General features: G+C 47.7%; 1 protein-coding gene and 1 pseudogene across 4 annotated transcripts in view; both read left to right on the top strand.

The window, feature by feature from the left end:
- TRAPPC9 (trafficking protein particle complex subunit 9) overlaps nt 1–23,978 on the top strand; it is a 541,110-nt gene that overhangs the window by 211,710 nt on the left and 305,422 nt on the right. The window lies entirely within an intron of this gene.
- LOC114211121 (large ribosomal subunit protein eL15 pseudogene) lies at nt 14,539–21,659 on the top strand (annotated as a pseudogene).

The following is a 23,978-nucleotide window of genomic DNA, read 5'->3' on the forward strand; positions in this document are numbered from 1 at the left end:
GATACCCTGTGTCTTTCGATTGGAGCATTTAGTTCATTTACATTCAGAGTAATTATTGGGAGATATGAATTAGTGCTATTGTATTGCCTGTAAAGTCACTGTTCCTGTAGATTGTTTCTTTCTGGTCTTTGTTACTTTTGGGCTCTTTCCCACTCAAAGGATCCCCTTTAATATTTCTTACAGGGCTGATTGAGTGTTCATGAACTCCATTAGTTTTGCTTGTCTTGGAAACTCTTTATCTTTCCTTCTATTCTGAATGACAGCCTTGCTCAATAAGGTATTCTTGGCTGTATATTTTTCCCATTTAGCATGTTGAATATATTGTGCCAGGCCTGCCAGGTCTCTATGGACAGGTCTGCTGCCAGCCTTATGTGTCTACCCTTTTTAGGTTAAGGACCTTTTGTCTTGAGCTGCTTAGAGAATTCTCTCCTTATCTTTGTATTTACAAGTTTCACTATGATGTGTTGTGGTGTTGACCTGTTTTTGTTGATTTTTGAGGGGGGTTCTCTGTGCCTCTTAGACTTGAATGCCTGTTTCCTTCTCCAGATTAGGGAAGTTCTCAGCTATTAATTTGTTCAAATAAACCTTCTGCCCCCTGTTCCGCTCTTCTTCTTCTGGGACTTATTTGATACAGATATTATTGTGCTTTGTGGAATCACTGAATTCCCTAAGACTACTTTCCTGATCTAATAGTTTCCTTTTCCTCTTCAGTGTCATTATTTTCCATAATTTTATCTTCTGTATCACTTATATGTTCCTCTGTTTCTTCCGTCTTCATTATGATTACATCCACTCAGTTTTGCCTCTCAGGTAGGGTGTTTATTTTGGCCTCACTAGTCTTTAGATCTTTTATCTCTGCAGCCAGGGTTTCTCCAGTGTCTTCTATGCTTTTTTCAAGCCCAGCTAGTATTCTTATGATGGTTGTTCTAAATTCTAGTTCCAGTATATTGCTTGTATCTGTTTTGAGCAAATCCCTGCTGTGATTTCTTCTTGATCTTTCTTTTGGGGTGAATTCCTCCATCTTATCGTTATGTCTAGGTTTCTGTCTTTTGCATATTATGAAAGTTTTCTATGTTTCCTGCTCCTGAGAGTAATGCTGTATTAAGAAGTGCTACACTGTCCAGGGCCTGGCACTTCAGGAGCTGTTTCTCCTGTTTGCTGTGTGCACTCTGCTGTTGTGTTTGATTGCTCTTTCCCATAGGTCAGTCCTCTACAGAGTTCCTCCTTGCTTGCTGTGGGGAGTGTTTGGACCTTTAAGTAGGTGTGCTTTGATTTGTTTGTTAAAATAAGCCTGGTTAAAAACAAAAACAAAACCTGATCCAAAAAAGAGAAAAGGAAAAGGAACAAAAAACCCCATACTGAAAAACAAAAACTATAAGCCTAATTCTAAAGGAAAAAAAAGGAAAAAAAAAAGTGCCTGATCCAAAAAAAGAGAAAAGGAAATGAAAAAATAAGCAAAAAACTATAAGCCTGATTCCCGAAGGGGAGGGGGGAAGACTGGTCCTTTTTCCGCTGGAACTGAATCTGATGCTTTGGAGCACTCTGTGATCGGTAGACTTGGTGCATGTGGGGGGCCTGTGCTGGTCCTCTGGGGGAGGGGCCCACTGTGCTGGCTCACAGTCACACCTACCCTAGTAAAGATGCTCCTGCTGGGTGCAGGGGGTGGGGTTTGGGGTAAGCGGGTCCAGCCTCCGCTGGAGATGCTGTGTTTCTCTCTGAAGTCCCATCATACTGGTGGCAGGCAGGGGTGGAAAAATGGCATCACTCTGCCCTCTGTTCCGCCGGGAGGGGAGCTCGCGCCTGCTGCTGTTCAGGAGGCCCTGACAGAAAATCGAACAATCTCCTCTCCTGTGTTTTGGGCTTTCATGAGATCCCTGCCCTTAACCTGTCTGTTCCTGGTCATCGGCTCCCTGGTGCCACAGTTCTGTGTTTCATCTTTGGCCCATGGCTGGTTCAAAACTCCAACTCTTAAAGGACCCGGCAAGGTGTGGACCCACTCCCCTGCTCTGGAGGAGAGCCTCGCAGCAATGTGTCTGGTGCCATTTTGTCCCAGAAAAGCAGTCGCCGGGCCGCACAGGTGTTTGGAGTCTATGGAGCGCAGTGGGAAGCTGCAACCAGGTTATCTGCCCTTTTTGTGTGCTTTTGTCCCTCGCTGATGCCACCTGGTGGGCCTTTTGTCCCTGGAGAGGCAATATACCCTCTTCCAAATGTACTCCAGGAGGGGGAGCGTTCTCTCCCTATACCACACTGCCTGTTCCTGGGCCTCCACCCTCCCTATCCCCAGGAGCACCACTGCCTGCCTGGCTCGACTCCGACGAATGGCGTGGACTTCTAAAACCTTAGAATTTGAGCTCCACTGTTTGTAAAAACTTGCAATACTTCCTCGTGATTCCCTGATCAGTGGTTTTGGGGGAGTGTTTTTTTTTGCTCAAACCTGATGCGCTGCTATCTCTCCCACTCTCTCTTTCTCTTTCCATGAAAAGGGGTCCCTCCCCTCTGCAGCACGTCAGCTTTTCTCTCCCCTAATTCATGTCTCCACACCTTGCACCTGCCATGTCCTCTCTCTCTAATTGTGCAGATTATTCTCTTAATCCTCAAATCGATTTCCTACGTGTTCAAAATGATTTGATGGTGATGTAGCTGTGTTCGAGGGATGAGGCAAGCCCAGGGACCCCTTACGACTCTGACATCTTAACTCCCTCCTCCCCTAATTAGATTTTTAAATTGAAGTATAATTGACACAATGACCTATTAGTTTCAGGTGTACATCAGAGGGAGTTGATTTTTTTTTATATACATTAGCAGGTGATCGCCACGATGGGTCTAGTTACCATCTGTCATCACAGTTAGGGCAATATTACCGTGTTCCCTCTGCGTACATTACGTCCCTGTGACTTACTCATTTCACAATTGGAAGTTGAATTCCTGAAGGGTAAGGACTGTCTCCCTTCCTCCACAATGCTGGCATGTGACAGATGCTCAACCAGTGCCTCAGAGGGCAGCCAGCAGGGAGCATGGACTCGGCGTCTAGCTGGGGCTGTTGTGCTGATTCACCGAGTGGCAAGTGGCGGTAGCTTCTATGAACTGTTTCCTTACCCAGAGAACAGGTATAACTATGTGTCCTTTTGTAGGGTAATGTGAGGATTCTGTACGGTGCCTAGCATGGCATCTGAGAAAAATTAAAGCTGATGGCTCTGACATGCATGAAGTAGGGGACAGTCCCACTGTAACTTCTGCTGTTCCTCACTGCCCCCTCCATGCCCCATTGCTGTGTCCAGGCCTCGAAAACTGAGTATCCTGATAGGGCTTCCACTCATTAAAACAGCAACCAAGGAGAATTCATACAGTAATTTGTTTCCAATAAACTGCTTAAAAAGGTGATGTAAAATTCACATTTGGGCCATTTTTGTTTTCGAATCTGTTTGGTTCCACTGTTGCTTGGTTCTTGCCTATTTGCAGAATCTTGTTCTTTGCTGCTGCTTCTGTTCCTCCACTGAAGGGATTCGCCAAGTGCTGGTCTTAGGAACCCCTTCTGCTAACACGGACGTGCATGTGCCATAGGTGGGGCGGGGGATGGTGCCTTCAGCCTCGGACCTGGACCGTTGGGAATCCTGCAGTAAGAGCTGCTGATCAGAGTTAGGGGGCTCTTGGCTGATTCCTCACTGTCTTTCAAGTTGAATGCGTATTCCTTTCTGGGGCATTTCTTGCCCCCCTGTCTGGTCCTCCCTATAAAGCTGGGACAGATAGACTGAGAGGCCAGGCCATATAGCTCCAGGCGCCTTCACTCTCCTGCCCTGCCTTTTCTTTGTAGCCCTTGACTACCTGCCATGCATTGCCTAGTTCATTGTGCGTCTCCTTCACTGGAAGTGATGTGTACCTTCTGTCAGGGTAAGGATGAGGTTTTGTTCACTGCTGAGCCCTGAGTGTCTTTTTATTCAAATGTAATTAACATGTCAGTTTCAGGTGTACAGTATGGTGACTTAACAATTCTGTGTGTTTCTTAGTGCTCCTCAAGACAGGTGTACCCTTAATCCCCACCATCTGTTTCGCCCACCCCTCCACCTGCTACTCTCCGGCAACCACCAGTATGTTCTCTGAACTTAAGAGTCTGGTTTTTCTCTCATTTCTTAATTTCCACATATGAGTGAAATCATATGGTATTTCTTTCTCTGTCTTATTTCACTTAGCCTAACACCCTCTCGTTCCATCCATGTTGTTGCAAATGGTAAGATTTTATTCTTTTTTATGGCTACTATTCCATTACACATATACTACATCTTGTTTATCCGTTCATCTGCTGATGGACACTTGGGGTGCTTCCGTATCTTGGCTCTTGTGAATAATGCTGCCATAAACCTAGGAGTTTTCAAATTAGTGTTTTTGTTTTCTTTGGATAAATGTCCAGTAATAGAATTATTGGATCACACGGTATTTCTGTTTTTGATTTTTTGCGGAACCTCAGTACTCCATACTGTTGTCCACAGTGGCTGCACCAGTTTGCATTCCCACCCGCAGTGCGTGAGGGTTCCTTTCTCTCCACATCCTCATGAACACTTGTTTCTTGTGTTTCTGATTTTAGCCCTTCTGATAGGTGTGAGGTGGTATCTCATTGTGGTTTTGAATTGTATTTCTCTGGTGATTAGAGATGTTGAGTATCTTTTCATATGCCTGTTGGCCATCTGGATGTCTTTTTGTGAAAAATGTCTCTTCGTGTCTTTTGCCCATTTTAATTGGATTGTTTGGTTTTTTGGTGTTAAATTATGTAAGTTCTTTATGTATTTTGGATATCAACCCCTTACTAGATATATAATTTGCAAATATCTTCTCCCATTCAGTAGGTTACCCTTTTGTCATGGTTTCCTTCACTGTGTGATGTAGGCCCAGTAAGTTTAATTTTGCTTTTGTTTCCCTTACCTCAGGAGACACATCTAGAAAAATGTTCCTATGGCCAATGTCAAAAGAATTACTGCCTATGTTTTCTTCTAGATGTTTTTTGCCTATGTTTTATGGTCTCAGGTCTCACGTTTAGGTCTTTGATCCATTTTGAATGGTCCACTTTCATTCTTTCACAGGTAGCTGTCCAGTTTTCCCAGCATACTTGTTGAAGAGACTGTCTTTTCCCCATTGGATATTCTTTCCTGCTTTGTTGAGGATTATTGGACTGTATAGTTGTGGGTTTATTTTTGGACTCTCTATTCTGTTTCATTGATTTATGTGTGTTTTTGTGCCAGTGCCATAATGTTTTGATTACTACAGCTTTGCAGTGTATCTTGAAATCTGAGATTGTGGCATCTTTAGCAAGTTTCTTTTTCAAGATTGCTGTGGCTATTCAGGGTCTTTTGTGGTTCCATACAAATTTTAGGATTATTTGTTTTAGTTCTGTGAACTATGTTGTTGGTGTTTTAATAAAGATTGCATTAAATCTGTAGTTTGCTCTGGATGGTATGGGCATTTTAACAATATTGGTTCTTCTAATTCATGAGCATGGAATATCGTTCCGTTTGTTTACCATATTCAATTTCTTCAATGTTTTATAGTTTTTGGAGTAGGTCTTTCACCTCCTTGGTTAAGTTTATTTCTAGGTATTTTATTTTTGGTGCAGTTGTAAGTGGGATTGTTTTCTTAATTTCTCTTTCTGCTACTTCATGATAAGTATAGAAATGCAACAGATTTCTGTATATTAATTTTGTATCCTACAACCTTACTGAATTCTATTTTTTTTTTGGTGGAGTCCTTAGGTTTTTGTATATATAGTATCATGTCATATGCAAATAGTGAAAGTTTTACTTCTTTCTTACCACTTTGGATGTCTGTGGGTTTTTTTTTTTTTTTTTTTTCCCCTTGTCTGATTGCTGTGGCTAGGACTTCCAGTACTATGTTGAAAAGAAGTGGTGAGAGTGGACATCTTTGCCTTGTTCCTGATCTAAGGGGAAAAACTCAGTTTTTCAACACTGAGTGTGATATTTCTTTTGGGTTTTTCATATATAGCCTTTATTATGTTGAGGTATGTTCTCTCTAAACCTACTTTGTTGAGAATTTTTATCATGATTGGATATTGTATTTTGTCAAATGCTTTTTCTGTATCGAGATGATCATATGGTTTTTATCCTTTCGCTTTTTGATGTGATGTATCATGTTGATTGATTTGGGAATATTGAACCACTCTTGTATCCTGGGAATAAATCCCACTTGATCATGGTAAATGATTTTTTTTTAAATGTATTGTTGGATTCAGTTTGCTAATATTTTGTTGAGGATTTTTGCATCTATGTTCATCAGAGATACTGGCCTGTAGTAGTATTTTTTTGTAGTGTCTTTATCTGGTTTTGGTATCAGGATAATGCTGGCCTCATAGAGTGAATTTAGAAGCTTTCCTTCCTCTTTTGTTGTTTGGAATAGTTTGAGAAGAATAGGTATTCACTCTTCTTTAAATGTTTAATGGAATCCACCTGTGAAGCTGTCTGGTCCTGGACTTTGTATATTTGGAGTTTTTTGATTAGTGACTCATTTTTGTTGCTAGTAATCCATCTGTTCAAATTTTCTTTCTTTCTCTTTTTTTTAAGATTTTATTTATTTGAGAGAGAAAGCGCACATGCAGGGGGAATGGTAGAGGGAGAGGGAGAAGCAGGTTCCCCACTGAGCAGGGAGACCAATGTGGGTCTTGATCTTGGGACCCTGGGATCATAACCTGAGCTGAAGGCAGATGCTTAACTGACTGAGCCACCCAGGCACCCCCATCTGTTCAAATTTTCTCTTTCTTTCCGATTCAGTTTTAAAAGTTTATGTTTCTAGGAATTTATCCATTTCTTCCAGGTTGTCTAGTCTGTTGGTGTATAATTTTTCATAAAAGTCTCTTATAATCCTTTGTATTTCTGTGGTATTGATTGTCATTTCTCCATTTCTGATTTTATTTGAATCCCCTCTTTTTCTTGATGAGTTTGGCTAGGGGTTTATCAATTTACTTTGACTTTCCAAAGAACCAGTTCCTGGTTTCATCATTTCTATATTTTAGTCTTTCATTTATTATTTTATTTATTATGTTTGAATCTTTATTATGTCCTTTTACTGGCTTTGGGCTTTGTTTTTTCTCTCGCTGGTTTAGGTGTAAGGTTTGGTTGAGATTGTTCTTGCTTCTTGAGGTCAGCCTGTATTGCCATGATCTTCCCTCTTAGAACAGTTCTTGTGGTGTCCCAAAGATTTGGGATTGTTGTGTTTTCATTTTCATTTGTCTCCATGCCTCCATGCATTTTTTGATTTCCTGTTTGTACCCTGAATGTCTTGACTGGTGCCTGGAATGGAGGAGGCTTTTAAAAACTACTTGTCGAATGAATAAGTAGACACTGGAGATACTGCTGTGAACTGTCTCTAGGGGTCACAGTCCCCGAGGGAGACAGGCAGGTGGACCAACAATGCATGAGGTCAATACAGGGTGAAACATGAGCCCAGAAGGAGTCTGGGAAAATTCACTTATTTTTAACAGTGGACATTGATTATACTTGTAATCAAAAGTAATTTTTGAATGCGCATCAAAACCACAACGAGGTACTGCCTCACACCCACTAGGACGGCTGTTATCAGGAAAATGGAAAAGAAGTGTTGGGTGAGGATGTGGAGATGTTGGGACCTACTTGTGGCTCGTGGGGATGTCAGTGGTGCAGCTGCTGTAGACAAGAGTCCAACAGTTCCTCATAAAGTTAGTTACCGTGTAACCCAGCGATTCCACTCCTGGGTTTAGACCTGAGCATTGATAAGGGGTATTCAAATAGATACCTGGACACTGGTGTTCACAGCAGCCAAAATGTGGAAACCCCTACCAGTGGGTGAATGGATAAAAATGGAAAGTGGACTGTTCTTCAGCCTGAAAAAAGAATAAAGTACTGACACGTGCTACAACACAGATGACCCTTGAAAACACGCTGCGTGAAAGAACAGGATTGCATTTACATGAAATCTACAGAACAGGTAAATCCATGAAGACAGACTACATATGGGTAGTTTATGAGGGGCAGGGCTGCTGGTATGAGGAGCAGCTGCTTAATGGGTGTGAGGTTTCCTTTTGGGGTGATGAAAATGGTCTGCAGTTGGATGGAGTGATGGTTGGACAATATATTGTGAATACATTAACTGCCACTGAATTACTCATTTTAAGATGGTTCATTTTGTGTCAAGTCAGATTCACTTCCATAAAAAAGTTACTGAAAACTTTGTCACCACGATCACTTGGAAGGGCTACTATGAATGCTAAAGACGCCACATCCGTGAGCGAGCGGGATTCCTCCTTCCCTGTGTGGCCGCTGCCATTGTCTGTTAGGCTGGTGACTGACCTGCTAGCGGGAGCCGAGAAGCACCCGCTGAGGAGTGGGGGTGAGGCCCGTACTGTTCTCAGCCTCCTTCTGGCCACCATGCAGCTGGCAGCTTCCTCTCCTGTGCCTGCCACATAGATTTCTGCAAACCTGCACCCTCTCCGGTCTGGCTGCCGCAGCCCCGCCCGAAACAGATCACTCTTGGGAAAGGGAAACAGCCTCTTGGTGAATCACGGGGGAAGGGAGACGTCCCTGTGTGTTACGGCTTCCTTACAGAAGTACTGGGTCAGCCTGTGTGTGGCCTTTTACTTTGGAAAGGGAAAGAACTACGTATCCCTGGCTTGTGGAATATTGACTTAAAACTCCTCTGCAGCTGCACTTTCTTGCCTGGTTTTATTCCTGAATTTCTAGTTTTCTTTGAGGTAGTCCCATTCAGATGCCTTCATGGTTCTGTAAATTCAGCAAGCCTAAAATTGAAGCTGCCTTGGTACTAGGCAGGCTTAGGTTTGAGGCCCGTGTGAGGGTCCGTGACACGGACCACGGCTCAGCACCGTGGTTTCCAGCTGTACAGAGTGGCCTCCACGAAGCCTGTCCTGGGACGGCTCCGAGGGTTAGGGAGATGGTGTGGGCAGAGTGCATGCTGTGTTTTGGTGGGGGGCATAGGTGCAAGGTAGTCCTGTTTTTCTGCCCATCCCACTTACTAAACCACCTCACCATGGTTTGTGAAATCTTTAAAAAGGCCTTTTATACAACCATGTATCCTTCACCTAATTATGAGTGTCACTGTTAGGTCCCCAGAGACTTAGCTGCTTGCTTTCTATTTGCACCACTGTGACATTGCTGTTGACATTGGCTCGGCCTGCACCCCCCTGAACCTGACTGTAAGTTCTAAGTCCTGGATATGTCCCTCAGATGGTGGCCTCGGGTGACCTGGTATCATTATGAAAGTAAAGGAAGCTGGGAGCAAACACTTGGATCTGATCCAGTCCCCTGCCTGTATTCTTCTCCTTGGTGGTGTGACAGAGACATGGTGGCCTGGGGTCCAGACGAGCCAAATAGCAGTTATCCTCGCTGGGAGACTGGGGACGATTCAGCTCCCCTCCAGCTGTTGGGTGGGTGGAGATGATACCCACTCCTGGCTGAGTTGGGAGGGGCTTTGGGCTGCCTGCCCAGCTCAGGCCTGGTCCTAAGCTTGAAAGCCACTGTCTTTGTCTGGGCAGCAGGCAGTAGACAGACATGGGGGAAGGCAGGCCGGTGGGCGAAGCCCTCGGTGCAGGCCTGTGGAGCCGGCCCTGCTGCCCTGCTGAGCCAGCCTGCCTCTCTCCTCGCTGCACACGGCCTTTGGGGCCTCAGCCTGACGTCTCTCGTTGGAGTACCTTGTCACCCATGTCACCAGGTGGCAGGGTACTGCCCTGGGGACTGCAGCCGTCCCGCTCCGGGCTTGTCCGTGCCGTGACGACGTGCATTCATGGCCTTGCCACGTTCCTGTTTGTCCACAGCCCTCCCCTCTCCCGGGTGAGCTCTGGGCCCGGAAGGCAAGGACCGCGTGCACGTTCTGTTCCAGACTCCACATGGCCCTGGGAGTGTGGGCCGCGAGTAGCCCATGGGCTCGCAGGGAGACAGAGAAAGGAAGACTTTGTACCGAGTGTCGAAACTGTGTGCTCCCAGGCTTGGGCGAGAGGGGTGGCGAACTGTAACGGGAAGTTTTGTTCCTCTAAGCTCCCGTCTGGAAAGCAGCATGATGGTGTCCCTGTGGACACCCAGCCAAGCCCTGCCTGGACAGAGTGCGGCGTAGCTGGTAGCACACACGCGTCAGAGTTCTGTTCTGGCCACTTCCTGCCTCACTGCTTGAGCATGATGATTCGGGTCACCCTCTGACGTTTCTCTTCCTGTCAGATGCCCGGCCACCTGGTGCTGAGGTGGCAGTGTGTGGCAAGGGCCCCTTAAAGGAGTGGTAGGTGGGGGGGTCAGTAAGGGCTCCCTGTTCTAAGAGATGAGTTGGGTTCCTGGGGGCATCGGGGAGCAGGGTGAACAAGGAAGTGAATGGGAGCAGGAAGGCAGTGGGTCTCTGCAGTGCGTGTCTTGAGGGGGTGAGCGGTGACAGGTGATGTTCGAAGCAGGCAGAGGTGAGAGTGGCCGATAGGGAGGGTCCAGGGCCGATGGCTGTGGTTTGGTTGGGCTCTGCTTTCCTCTGGGTGTGACCCCTGGTCAGTCACTTCAGCTTCGTGGGTTCAGTTTCCTCGTCTGTGCAGCAGGGAGAGCAGCAGGACCCGTGCCACACAGCAGATGTCGGGACTGAGTCTGCCCATCCTGGGGTGGCCCCTGCTGCACAGCAAGCACCTGCTGATGCTGTACGAAGGTGCGGCCTTGCCCCCAGCAGGGGCCGGCTCACCTGGGACTTGACCTTACGGCCAGCTGTGGCAGGTCAGGTGTGCGGTGTGGGCTCGCTGTTCTGGGAGCTCCAGGAGACTAGGGAGGGGAGCCGGGGCTGCCAGAGGCTGGGCAGGGAGATGGTGAAGTCTTGAACCAGGTGTCAGGGAGGGATGGGAAAAGATGCATGACAGGGGCATTTGAAAGAGAAAATTGGCCTGCCTCGGGACTGGCAGGGTGTGGTGGGGGTGGAGAGGGACGTGGCACGTCCGTCCTGAGTTTTCCTGGACACCGAGCCATGTCCCTGTGCCTTGAAGGCAGTAGCTGGTTATCAGACATTCCAGGGCTTGGGACAAGTCTGAGCCAGAGGAGGGGCCTGGCGGTGAGTGGCAGGCAGGGGAAAGCACCCTGTCCTCGGGGAGCCGTTCTGCTGGAGGGGATGGCCAGGGCTGTGCACCAGCAGTGTCTGCAGGGTGGGGAAGTGGAGAGCAGCGCAGGGAAGGGACGGATGAAGCAGGGTGGGGTATGGAAACTACGGGTCATCAGAACAGATGAAACTGTTAATGGCAGGGAGTTCTGGGAGGAAAACTGTGGAAAGTATCCCCCGAAGTTGTTGGCAACCTTGTGAAGTCTGTTAAGAGAGGTTTCCACAGAGGGTACTGGTAGGCAGAAGCCAGATTGTGAGGTGCTTCGGAGCCACTGGGGTCGATAAGCAGCAGGTGGACACTTCTGCTGCGTTGTGAAGTCTGCCGATACAAAGTAGGAGAAATGAGCCAGAACCGGGAAGTGGGTCTCGCGCATCTTCGTGTCCCCTCAGCCCAGAGCCAGCCCGGCTGCGGGAGGTGCGTGGCACTTGTCTGTCCCACGCTCCGAGAGGAGACACAACGATTTCCCGCTTTCTCACTCACTCCTGCACTGGAGATTTAAGGTAGCAGCTCTTTATTTGAGATAATTTCATCAGGTGAGGTAGTTTTAGCGTCTCAAAAAATTTCTCTTTTTGTTAATTAAACCTAAATTTTCTTTCTAATAGGATTTCTAAGTCCATTCTCGTTTTACAGCCCTTTTCTTGGGCCTGGAGCTAATGGGCTTTTGCATTGACCTTATTCCTTGAGATCGGAACTGGCAATTATATTCTGACCACCCCCCCTTGATTTTCCCTTTAAGATGCAATTTATTGAAACAAAGAATATGATAATTTAATGGAAATTTTGGTGTGTTTCTAAGTATAGTCAGATTGATGTGATTTTAGGACTCAGATGGTCCTTAAAATGTCGGCTTCTGTTTAAGAAACGCAGCATGGTTTTGTGAACCCGCTGGTCCTGCTGCCTGCTACTTTGACATTTATTACTGTGGTCACTCATTCGGTATTTCATTCATTCATGAAATTGGTTCACTTGGCCCTGAGACTGCGTCAGACTTGATTTTGAGTCTCCCTATCAGTCAGTGGCAAGAACAACCTCTAGAAAACCTGATGCTCAATCTCTGCACAATGACTGGCGGCTACTGTCCTCCTAATCTGAGTGCGCACTGGGCTCAGGACTCTGGGCTGGGCTCTCAGCATTGGAAGAGGTCAGTCTCTCTCTAAGGGGCTTACACCCTTAAGTTAGAACCTGGACAGGTCGACTCTGGGAGTCACTGTGAAGTAGATCAGCGTGGGTTGGGGGATTGTTATCTGTTGAGGGTCTTAGATAGGGTGGGCCTGCACCCTGCCTTTCATTAGTGCACCTTCCTTGTCTACATAGTTCCACCCCCATTTAAACAAATTACTTAGTTTGAAAATTATGGTAAAAAATACATAACCTAAAATTCACCATTTTAATCACTTTTCAGTGTACAATTTAGTGGCATTGCGTACATTCACATTGTCGAGCAACCACTTCTGGGTGGCAGAGTAATTTGGCAGTGGTGGCCAGGCTACAAAGAGTTTACGGATTACTCTTATTCATTACATATTATGGGACACCTGTGCATTATGCACTGGACTCCTGGGAATACAGATCAGAAAAGACAGGTCCAGTCTCTATGCAACTCAGACTAATAAGGAGCACCAGGCCTGGACGAGGTGACAGTGTATGGAGGAGCCTCCTACACAGAGGAAGCAGCGTGGTAGCTGAGGCAAGATGAGGAGCTGAGTGTAGAAGGAGCCCGGGGCGGGAGAGGTAGGAGGTGTGGTTGGAAAGTAGGAGGCAGGGGCCGCTGTCCCTATAGCCTTTATTTGGGTTTTCCTCCAGTAGGAAACTGAGCATTTCAGTCCTTCCTGATTGTATGTGGGGTCTATAGGTGCAGTGCAGTACTTGGGTTCTGCAGGTGTACGTGGGGTCTGCAGGTGTAATGCAGTACTTGGGTTCTACAGGTGCACGTGGGATCCGCAGGTGCACGTGGGGTCCGCACGTGCAGTGGGGTCCGCAGGTGTAGTGGGGTCTGCAGGTGTCATGCAGTCCTTGGGTTCTGCAGGTGGAGTGGGGTCCACTGGTGCAGTGGGTCCGCAGATGTACGTGGGGTCTGCAGATGTATGTGGGGTCTGTAGGTGCAGTGGGGTCTGCAGGTGCAGTGCAGTACTTGGGTTCCGCAGGTGCAGTGGGGTCCGCAGGTGTAGTGGGTTCCGCAGGTGCAGTGGGGTCCGCAGGTGTAGTGGGGTCTGCAGGTGTAGTGCAGTACTTGGGTTCTGCAGGTGCAGTGGATCTGCAGATGTACGTGGGGTCTGCAGATGTAAGTGGGGTCTGCAGGTGCAGTGGGGTCTGCGGGTGCAGTGCAGTACTTGAGTTCTGCAGGTGTACGGGGGGTCTGCAGATGTACGTGGGGTCGCAGGTGCAGTGCAGTACTTGGGTTCTGCAGGTGTACATGGGATCTGCAGGTGTATGTGGGTTCTGCAGGTGCAGTGGGGTCCACAGGTGCAGTGGGGTCTGCAGGTGCAGTGGGATCTGCAGATGTATGTGGGGTCTGCAGGTGTAGTTCGGTACTTGGGTTCTGCAGGTGTACGTAGGGTCTGCAGGTGCACGTGGGGTCTGAAGGTGCATGTGGGATCTGCAGGTGTAGTGGGGTCTGCAGGTGCAGTGCAGTACTTGGGTTCTGCAGGTGCAGTCGGGTCCGCAGGTGCAGTGGGTCCGCAGATGTACGTGGGGTCTGCAGATGTATGTGGGGTCTGCAGGTGCAGTGGGGTCTGCAGATGCAGTGCAGTACTTGGGTTCTGCAGGTGCAGTGGGGTCCGCAGGTGCAGTGGATCTGCAGGTGTACATGGGGTCTGCAGATGTACATGGGGTCTGCAGGTGCAGTGTAGTACTTGGGTTCTGCAGGTGTCTGTGGGGTCTGCGGGTGCAGTGGGGTCTGCAGGTGTACCTGGGGTCTGCAGGTGTAGTGCAGTACTTGGGTTCTGCAGGTGCATGTGGGATCTGCAGGTGTACGTGGGGTCTGCAGGTGCAGTGGGGTCCGCAGGTGCATTGCAGTGTGCTGGCACTTATGGACCGACAGGTACACTGTATCATGCGGTGGGGCTGGTGTCATGAGGTACGGCAGTCTGAGAAGGGCTGGAGGAGCACCTCTGTTTGGAGGAGGCAAGCTAGAGTGGTGTGGAGAGCACTCCAAACTCCACGCTGCTGGAGCTCTTGCACTTGGCCTGGGGAGGCTGCTGGGGGTCAGGAATGAGGCTTTCTTGGTTCGTGTCCCGGTGTTGTGTGATTGCTTTGGACATTGTGGCCCCAGGTTGAGCCGATGCTCGTATCTGTAACCTCCGACCGCGCACTGCTCAGGTGTGGATCTTGAGCCTGTTGTGGTAGCCCCGTGGTATGGGTGAGTGAACAGTTACGTCTGGGACAGGAGGACCAGGGAACCTCTGCTACTTGCTGTGTTGCTGTGAGCGAGCCACGCCATGTCTCTGAGCCCCAGCTTCTGCACCAGTGAAAGTGGGCTGAGACTGACGTTGAGCGGTGTGCAGACCGGAGCTCACTTTTGCAGGGCACCTGGGGCTCGGTAAGCAGCCTGGGAATGCCTCAGATGGCTCTGAGTCACAAAGGTTTTGCTGAAAGGAAGAGTCGAGGAGGACTGAGGCGGCTGGCTTCAGCTGACGTCCACCTGGGCTCCCGTGGGCTCCTCAGGTGTTGGCTGTGACGTGTTTACGCAGTCGTCCTCTGTAAAATAGGGATAGAATAGCCCCGTGTGACTAAATCAGACCGTGAGCAGGCACTGGGCGCGTGCCACGGCGCAGAGTGGGTGCGCAGGCACTGGGGGCTCACGCTTTGCACTTATTGCTGTCCTTTCAGAACTCAGGACAGCCTGTTTCACTGGTGTCTGCTCTCCTCCGCCGACTCAGATGGGGAGGCCCCTTGTTGGCCTGTTGGCTCTGGCTCGAGAAAGGAGAAGCCAGTCCCACGGGCCGCGGACAGCGTTGCAGTTCCTCGTGTCAGCGCAGGGGGGAGCCCGTTCTCAGCGGACCGCTTCTCGCCGCCCTCTGTGGGCTCCTGCCCGGAGGCTGCTTCAGAAATAGTAGCGAGTTTGGTGCGCTCCCCCCTTCCTCGTTTACAAGTAAGGCTGGATTTTCTTTGGATTTGCAGAGCGAGAGACCTGATTTCCTTCCTTCCTTTAGCTGTGTGGCTTGGGTGAGATTCAGAAGGAGTTCTGGATTTACCTGTGAAGTTCTGCTTTATTTAGGCTCAGGCCCTCCTTTTCCTTGCCTAATATACCTTACTGCAGACGGGCCTTGGAGGCAGGCAGGTGGGAGGCAAGCAAGCCTTTGCCCAGAAGACACCCTCGATTGCTGTGGAGTTGGAAACCAGTGTTGGGTGGGGGAGAGGTCGAGTCTTGGACAAGAATTCATTGAACACTCGTAGAGGGTCTGCTGCATGCAGGTGCATCAGTGCACAGAGGAGGCAAAGGTCCTGCCCTCGGGGACCTGCGTTCCAGCAGGCCTGGCGGTACATGCAGAGATGAGTATATTCAGGCATTTTAAATCCAAAGTGACCTAAGTGTCATGAGATTTGTGGGAGGGAAGGAGAAGAACAGGGAAGAGAGGCTGGGGGGTTCTGTGGTGAATAGAGTGGGGGGGCCCCCAGCCTGGCTCCCTCCCTTCCCAGTTCTGCGATCCGGTGGGCGTCAGGCTGCACTGGGGCAGGGACGGCGGCATGCTCACTGCTGCCTCTCGCGTGCCTGGAACTTCAGTGTCCCTGTGACAGTAGGTGCTCTCGCCATATGTGTTGAATAAATAAATAAACGAATCTGGGGCAAGTCACTTGATTTCCTCAAGGGGTGGTTTGTTGAGTTGTAAAATGAGGTTGGTCCTTGCGTACAAGTTTAGGGGAAGAAATGTGGGAGATCAGTCCAGTGTAGTACTTGGCACGTGGTAGATGCTCAAAATGTGAATTCCATTTTCTTGGGACAGTGTGCCTGTGGCAGCTGCAGAGCGGATCAGCTGGCAAAATGGGAGTGGGGGAGTGGTATTGAATTATCAAGTACAGTTTACCTTAGAAGTAATGTATTTACTAAAGAAACACTACGTTTAGTAACAATGTGTATGTTTCTTGTTTCTTCTGTACCAAAAACCATAAACTCCGTGGCTTCAAAGAACACACACTTATTGTATTACACTTCTTGAGGTCCGAAGATTCCCAAATGAAAGTAAGGCCTGCCTGCCTTCTGGAGGCTTCAGGGGAGGGTCTGCTTGCTTGTTCCAGCTTCTACACGCGGTGGCATTCCTTGGCTCCTGGCTGCCTCCTCCACCTGGGATGTCTGTGCTGGGGTCTCTTCAGCAATCTCTGGCTTGCCTGCCTCCTTCTTTCCCTTCAGAAGGTCCCTTGTGATTCCTCCAGGGTAAGCTCCTTATCTCGGGATCCTTAACTGGATCACATCCGAAAAGTGCCTTTTGTCTGTAAGGGATCCTATTGGTAGGTTCTGGGGATTAGCAGTGGACATCATTTGGGGGAGGCATTATCTGGTCTACCACAATGTGCAAATCTTTTGACCCCAGAATACCATATTTACTTTATTTTAAGAAAAAGAAATGGGCTAGTGCACAAAGATGTGTATATTAGGTCATTTGTCATAACATTATAACACCAGACTTATCAGAAGCAATATAGACCTTCAGTAATAGGGAATTAGTTAAATTATGATATCTGTATAATACATGACATTAAAAAAGAAGATCTAGAAGGACATGTATTAACATGGAAAGGTATCCATGATTAAGTAATAAAAGCTGTTAAAAAACAATATGAATGGTAGGATCCCATTCTTAGGGAATACATACATGCCTTTGTATGTATGCATAGAGAAAGGTCCAGAAGAATATACACCAAGCTGTTAACAAGGCTTATTTCCGTGTTTGGAGATTATAGGCGATTTCTTTTTGCTTCTCCCTGTTTACTCATGTTTTGACAGTGAAATGTGATAAAAAGAACCCACTTTTTTTTTTAAGAAAAATTACTGAATTGAGTGAAAAAGAACTTATGAGCTAATGCAGGTTGGCATCTGAAAGTTCGACTTTGAACGGATTTTTCTTTGAATTGAATCTTCAGACCCAAATTGGCTGATAGCCATCTTTTTTTTTTTTTTTAAAGATTTTTTATTTATTTATTCGCGAGAGAGAGAATGAGAGAGAGAGAGCACATGGGAGGGGGGAGGGTCAGAGGGAGAAGCAGGCTCCCCGCCGAGCAGGGAGCCCGATGCGGGACTCGATCCCGGGACTCCAGGACCATGACCTGAGCCGAAGGCGGTCGCTTAACCGACTGAGCCACCCAGGCACCCCGATAGCCATCTTCTTTAGCACTTCAACGTGTCATGTGGAGTCTTGTTCTGCTCTTGACTCTTTCCAGAGCCATGTGCTCATTTTGTCATCCACAGAAGGTGGCAGCTCACCCCCGGCCCCTCACCTGCAGGGAGAAGAGCAGGAAGGCTTTTGAAGAGAAAAGGAGCGCTTTTCCAGTTGGCCCACGGCATAATGGTTTTATGGTCCTTTTGTTGGAGGTGTTCTCCTTCCATATTAAAATTTTTATCAATTCTTCTGCTTTTCACATTTTTTTTTTTTAATCTTTACATGTTTTCTCAGCCATGTCTCTGTTCTGTAGGTACTGTGACAGCCTCCACATTGTATCAGGGGCTGTATGCTGTTCTTGGAGGTGTGACGTGAAGATGGCCTCCCTCCGTCCTTCTGAGTGTGAGGCCTCACCTCCTGTGGCTTGCAGAGGGCACGAAGGAGCAGAGCCCCATTCTTCCGTCCATCTGCCCCTACGCTCCTGCTGCGGGTGCAGGTTGTTTGCAGATTTCTTTCAAGGAATCGTGTGTGTGTGTGTGTGTGTGTGTGTGTGTGTGTGTGTTCTCTTGTATACTAGAAGAAAGAAAATAAATTTGTAATTACAAAATAATTTGACAGTATTTTTGTTTGGGGTGCTAACAAAAGTTTAATGCGGCTCTCTGGGCTCCATCTTTTGTTCGAGCTGTCCATAGCCCTGTGAGGGAAGCAGCACCATGTTCACTTCTCAGTGGCAGAAATTGAAGCTTTTGGCTGCTAGGTGATGACGTTGGAGTTGCACAGCTAGTGAGTGTCCAAGTTGGACTGGATGCTCAGGGCTCCTTGTTCCCAGGACAGCGCCGCCAGATGTTTGGCTCTGTGAGACAGGTGATGGCTGGTGTTGAGGGCCTCCTGTCACCAGGCCCTGCTCCCGGGACACCCAGCAGATCCTCACAATCACCCTATTGGTGTTGAGTTTTATTCTTAGCATTTGGCAAGGCGTGAGCCAAGGCTCAGAGAGGGAAGGAGACAGTCGTCCATCACACAGCTAGTGGGTTGGAGGCCTGGGCTCCCTGATTCCAAAACCCAGTGCCTTCCTCTTCTTCCTGCATCCCTTGTGGGCCATAAGCACTGACTACTGTGGTTAGCAAAGTATGCCCTGGAGCGTCACTTGCAAAGTGGAGGCTCTCAGATCAGCTATTCTAAGGGTTTGCGAGTGTCTCCAAAAAAGCGGGATGTCTTTTTTGTTAATAGTTTATAGCCTCTTTTCCTGTTAGGCATTGCCAATCAATCTGGCAACTGCAGTAAGAACCAAATTATACACTCAATTGGTTTAGCTAGCCTGGTCTTTTGGGCATTGATTGATGTCAGGGGGTCACATGTCAAGAGACCCAAAGAAACATCTTTTTGGCCAAAGGGTTGCTTATCTAAGGCTTGGAAGTGATTAAAATTGTCCTCTGTCAAGTCCCCGGGTGCTCTGTGGGTCTTCTCTTATATCGGTGTTTTCTGTGAGCCTCACATTCATGCAATAGGTGCTCAAGAAATACCAAATTAAAAGAATTTAGTGCAGTCTCTGCTGCATGCAGGGATTCTCTGTAGAGCATCTGGACGATGGCTGGGGTAGAGGGAGGATCTCTGCCTGGTCCTGACCAGTAATGAGAGCTCAGGTTCCTCATTACTCTGACATCCACAGCTTACGCGCCCTGGTCACTCCTTCCAGGGCCTGCCTAGCTTTGCAGTAGATTCGTAACGCGGCGGAGGGGGGCGGGGTCCTCCGTGTCTCAGCCTTTCTGTCCTTAAGCTAAGCTGTCCTGCTTTAGAAAGCCATCCAGATGTCCTTGCCCCATGTTTCCCGATGAGAATGTTGGCCCTTCTACACTGTAGCCCCTAGAGCCCACCTTCCCAGGGAGGGAGCCCTTTGGTAGTGAGCTAACTGTTGCATGTGCCCTGTGTTCCCAATGGAAAACAGGAGGCTTCCCATCTATGTGGGGCTCACAGTCCGTAAGGGGCAATCTGTCAGTGTTCTATGGACTCAGCTAGAAATCTGACATGGAAAGTGGGGCCCGAAGAAGGGAGTGTCATTTCTCCTTGACAGTTGCACTGAGTAAAGATTTCAGGTATGTTTATTCACTTAAATACTTACTGAGTGCCTTTCCCATGCCAGCCATGTGCTGGATAGCTGGCACCTAAGAACACTGCGCCTTGTCTCGGGGGCTGGTGGTCTACAGACATAGTGCTCCCATTCACACGAGGGGTTACTTCAAACTGAGATGAAAACTACGAAGAAAAAGACTGTGATTCTATGAGGCTGTAGACTGGGCATCAGACAAGGTGCTCTTGAGGAGGCGCTGAGGTCCGAAAGGATGAGTAAGAGCTCGAGAAAGCGCTGTGGGGATGAGTATTGAGGGCAGAGCTGAGAGGGGCTGGGAAGCTGGAGTGGTGGTAGGGGAACCATGGATGTGCAGCCCTGGAGCGCACTTGAGCTTTGGTGTTGATCATCAGGGTGACAGGGAGCCTGTGCAGGGTTGCAGATGGGCGATGGAGATGAGACCTGCTCCCCGGCTCCCGTGGAGGGGTGGTGTTTGGAGGGAGGCCAGTGTTGAAACAGGGATCCATCAGGAGGCTGTTACACTAAATGGGGGACAACGGTGGTGGCTTGGGGTGAGGTGATAGCACAGAGACGGAGAGAAATGGTTGGGTTGCACTCGGTGATGGAGGGTATGAAGAGAGGAGCCGGGCTTCTGACTCAGATACTTGGAATGATAGTGGAGTTCCTGTTGAGCAGAGGGATGTGGGAAAGAGAAATGGTCTCTTTTTCTTGCAGGGGCAAGGTAGAGATTGTTGTGAGTTCAGTCTTAGATTTGGGGAGCAAAGGGTGCCTTTGAAATATCCACACAAAGCAGACAGCTGTATAAACAGATTTACACAGAGCTCAAAGGTGATGTTTGAGCTGACTCTTGGAAAAAAGATTGCATGGTTTCCAAGTGCACAGTAGGGAAGGACAGGCAAGGCTGCCCAATGTGGAGGGTGTGGCATAAGGGAAAGTTGGGAGACTGTAAAGAGTGCGGTGTTAGGGGAGCTGTGAATGGTCGTGGGGTTTGAGAACTGGGTGTGCAGCCAAGATGGGAAAGGAGAGATTTGGGGCAGGGCAGGTCGTGGGGAATCTTCTATGCCACGTTAAGAAATCGGAACTTTACCCTAAAGGCTATCAGCAGCTAGTGGAGGGCTTTTAGTGATTGAGTGTTATAGTCAGGTTTATACTTCAGAAAAATCACTACCAGTAAAGTGAAGGACTGATTGGGTGAGTCATTCCTTCCCTCATTTGTTTCCCAGTTTCCCGTCTGTTCCACGCTCGGCGCTCAGCACTGTGTTAGATGCTGGGGAGACTGAGGTCAAGGCAGAGACTGTACTTTAATGAGTTGGTTGTCTAAGGAGGACGAGGGACCCAAAAGCATAAAACTATATTCAATATGGTAATTGTGAGAATACCCATGTATATAGAGTATTAACTCAGAATAGCTTACTTAGACTGTGTTTAGAGAAAGTTTCTAAGATGACATTAGACAAAGTTTTAAACAAATTATAGGGGAGATGGATGGTCATAGAAATTGCATTCCACCTTTCTGTCCAGCAGCAGCCATCAGCTCAAAGATAGGCCAAGGTAGGCGCTTGCAAGTCCATCCAGGAGCTACGGAGGAAGAAGCAGTCTGATGAAATGCACTTCTCAGGGTGCACACTGGCAGGACCGCCAGCTCTCTGCGCTCCACAGGGCCCCCCACCCAACCTGGCCCGATAAAGCGTGCAGGCTGGGGTACAAGGCCAAGCAAGGTTATGTCATATATCAGACTCGTGTGTGTTGTGGTGGCCGCAAACGCCTAGTTCCTAAGGGTGCTACCTATGGCAAGCCTGTCCGTCATGGTGGTAACCAGCTCAAGTTTGCCCGAAGCCTTCAGTCTGTTGCAGAGGAGTGAATTGGACGCCACTGGGGCTCTGAGAGTCTTGAATTTTTCCTCGGTTGGTGAAGATTCCACATACTAATTCTTTGAGGTTATCCTCATTGATCCATTCCATAAAGCTATCAGAAGAAATCCTGACACACAGTGGATCACCAAACCAGTCCACAAGCACAGGGAGATGTGAGGGCTGACATCCGCAGGCCCAAAAGCCGTGGCCTTGGAAAGGGTCACAAGTTCCACCACACTTTTGGTGGTTCTTGCCATGCGGTATGGAGAAGATGCAGTATTCTCTGGCTCCACCGTTACCGCTAACATAAGTAATATTTGTAAAATTCTTACCTAATAAACAATTCAGGACAGTCAAAAAAAAAGAAAAAGAAATTGCGTTCCAGGTACAGGGGTAGAAAGAACAGAATCGTGGAAGGAATGAGTAGTGTAGTATATTAGGAGACCTCCAATGGTTTTTTGCCGGAAGACAAAGAGCAAAGGGAAAGTGGTGGGAAGTGAGGATGGCCTGGATTTCCAGTGTCTGCTAGACTAAGAAAGCTGTGATATGATCAACTTTGCCTGTTAGAATGATCATTTTGTAGCTGTGGGGAGAATGGATTTGCAGGCAAGAGCCTATGAGGTCCCCTTCATGATAAAAAAAATACCCCACACTCCCCAACCCCAAAACCTCATTAGGAATGGAATGGAACTCCCTTAAATGGATAAAGACCATATGTTGCAAAACCCAATGCTAACATCATGCCCAGTGGTGAAAGACTAAACGCTCTCCCCTTAAGATCCAGAATGAAACATGGACGCCCATGCTTGCCATTCTTATTAAATATTGTACAAGTAGCTCTAGCTGGATAATTGGGCCAGGAGATGAAATCAAAATCATCCACGGTAGAAAGGAAGTAAAACGTACCTCCATTTGCAGATAACATGATGTTGTAGAAGTAAATTCACTAAAACACTCTTAGAATTAATACGTTCAGTAAGGTAGCAGGATATAAGACCTGTATACAAAAGTCAGTTGTATTAGTAAATAATTAAAATGAACAACCAGGAAATTAAGAATATAATTCTTTTCATAATATTAAAAGTTAATTAGGAATAAAATGAACAAAAAAGTACAAGGCTTGTGTACTGAACACTACAAAACATCACTAGAAGTTTAGGAAGACTGAAGTAATAAAAAGACATCCCAAGTTTACAGGTTGGAAGGCTTCATATTGTTGAGATAGCAGTACCACCCAGACCGATGCACAGATTCCTTGCAGTCTCCCATCAAAATCCCCGCTGGGTTCTTTGCAAAAATCAAGCTGATCCTCAAATGCATGTTTTTCTAGCATGAGTTCCTGGGAGAATGGCTTCACTCAGACATTGCTAACTTAATAAGAGCTTGACAGGTGTGAGGCATGACGATGTCTAAGGCCTTGTTCTAAGCCTCTGACCTATATTCCAGAGGTAATCCTTATAAGCCTGTACGTCCACACTGATGGGTGAGGAAATGGGAAGGAAGTAGCCCTAGGTCACACAGCTGGAAGCCGGGGAGCCAGGATTCCAACCCCATCATTCTGGTCCCACAACCCATGGTCTTTTTTTTTTTTTTTTTTTTTTTAAAGTAGCAAGCATTTATTTAAACTTTTTTTTTAATGTACCAGCACAAAATGTTTTAGATATATTAATCCACAGAGTCTTCACAATAACTCCAAGAGGGAGGCATTATGATTCACATTGTTTTACAGATGGAAACCCTGAGGACCTAGAGAAGTTTGAGCGCTGCCGGATCACACAGTGCTAGTCTGGGCAGAGCCAGGTCTCAAGCCCAAGCAGTGGGACTCACCAACCCGCTGTCCTAACCTGTGCTACAATCTCACTGAGTGTCCTGTCTCTGTGTCCCCCAAAATCTTCAACCTCCTCTTCAGGGAATCCAGGGCGGTGCAGCCGTAGGATTTTAGATCAAAGACTCCAAACCTTTTCCATCACATTCAGCCACTCACTTCGTTCGTATTTGGGAAAGTCAGTACTAAGACATACCCTGGGGTGATTTCTCAAATACTGACAGTGCTCTTGCTGTTTGGGACATCAGACATAAGCTGCTAATTTTGGGGAGCTATTTTTAAAAAGTTAACTTGCAAAAACAAAGAGGCCACAACCCATGGTCTTGACCCCTACTGAATACTGCTTCTTTCCCCAGCGAGACAGAGAATACAAGAGCTAAGTGGAACATTCTGAGCGAGAGGTTTCTGGACATGTAGGTAGAGGTGCTAAGCAGATGGTTGGCTTCATATCTGGAAGTTGAGGAAAGGGCTCGGCCTCTGATCAGGATCTGAGCACCATCAACATAAAAGCAGTATTATCATGGTTGGGAGAAGGTAGTGAGATGGGCAGGTAGGTGATGTCAGACTCATGTTTCACAGGAAATGAGAGACTAAAGGTCAGGGGTCGAATTGGCCTCTCACAAAATTCGTATGTGGACGTCCTAACCCCGGGACCTCACACTGTGACCTTATTTGGAGATAGTTTTTATAGAGACAGTCCAGTGAAAGTGAGGTCCTGAGGGTGGGCCCCAATCCAATATGACTGGTATCCTTATTGAAAGGGAAACTTGGAGACGGACATGCTCACAGGGAGGTTGCA

Source organism: Eumetopias jubatus, unplaced genomic scaffold, assembly GCF_037043125.1.
Source record: "Eumetopias jubatus isolate StellerSeaLion01/CBP00866 unplaced genomic scaffold, mEumJub1_p1.0 scaffold_4, whole genome shotgun sequence".
NCBI classification, from domain to species: Eukaryota; Metazoa; Chordata; class Mammalia; order Carnivora; family Otariidae; genus Eumetopias; species Eumetopias jubatus.